We start from the raw sequence: 1,438 nt of genomic DNA, 5'->3' as shown, positions 1-1,438 counted from the left end.
GACGATCATAACGTTGGCACGAGGGAGATAGATAGGGCTGTGGAAGGGGTAACTAATGCTTTTATATCGGCGATGGAGGGGAGTATCCGTAAATTCAGACTAAATAGAGGAGTAATGAGGCAGTTACCTGATGACATATTAAGTCTTATTGCGCAGAAGAAGACACTAAGACGCAGACTGCACAGGACGGTAGATGGACAAGAGGCAACTACGACTAAGGCCATTGTAAGGGATAGAATCCGTATATTTGAGGAGGACTTATTCCTGAGGCAATTGGAAGGGATTAAACCAGATGATAGGATGTTCCAGAAGATTAGGGCTTTCACTGGAGCCCGAACGAGGAAAGAGATTACGGAGTTAATTGATGATCAGGAGAGAAGAATTGTATCGGATACTGGTATATCTGAGACCTTGGCGGATACTTTCTCCAGAATCCAGGGAGATTCCGGATTGCAAGAGGATGCAGACATTACACTGGAGGAGATATATAGACCGATGACATCGTTTGGGGATTCACACCTTGCAGACGGCAGGAGATTACCTGGAGCTGGCCCACTGCCAGTGCCACTCATTACACCGGAGGAGGTAGGGTCTGTTCTCAGGAGATTGAACAATAAGAAGAGTTCTGGGAATGATAGGATACCCAATTATGTACTGAGGAGAGTAGGCGAAAGGTCTTGGGGACATCTCGCGAGATTATTTAATCATTGCATTAATATAGGATATTTCCCGAGGAAATGGAAGGAATTGAAGCCAGGGAAGGACCCCACAAGACCTGAGGGTTACAGACCCATATCGTTGTTGTCAAACTTGGGTAAGCTCTTTGAGATTTTTATTCTTGAGAGATTGAATGGTCACATAGAGGAGAACGAAGTCCTGGCGGACATGCAATTCGGTTTCAGGAGAGGGTTATCGACAAATCATGCACTCATGTCCCTAGCGGACAAGGTCAATAGAGGGGTTAATAAGAGAAGGGCGACCATAGCAGTCAGCCTGGATTTCGAGAAGGCATTTGATACCGTTTGGCAGGAGGGTATAATGTATAAGATGAGGGAGGTACATGGGTTTAACCCCTGTCTGACCAGGCTGACTCGCGATTATCTCAGGAACAGGACGATTTCGGTGGAGGTGGGGGACGTCAAGTCCGCGAATAGGGATGTCACAGCGGGAGTGCCACAGGGTTCCGTGCTGGGCCCGGTGTTATATAACCTCTACCTGGCCGATATACCGAGGCCGGACGGTGAGGATATGATGATCATATATGCCGATGACATAATTGTGGCAGCAACGAGTGCCAGGGCCAAGATAGCCGAGAGAAGGTTGAATATATGCTTGCAGGGTCTGAAGGATTATTTTGAGCAATGGAGACTGCGGCTAAATGTCTCTAAATGCCGGGCTATAGTCTTCAAGGGTAGAAGAGGCAGCGTGCATAAGAACG

Source organism: Stomoxys calcitrans, chromosome 3 (genome assembly GCF_963082655.1).
Source record: "Stomoxys calcitrans chromosome 3, idStoCalc2.1, whole genome shotgun sequence".
Lineage (NCBI taxonomy): Eukaryota > Metazoa > Arthropoda > Insecta > Diptera > Muscidae > Stomoxys > Stomoxys calcitrans.
Note: the sequence above shows the minus strand (reverse complement) of the source record.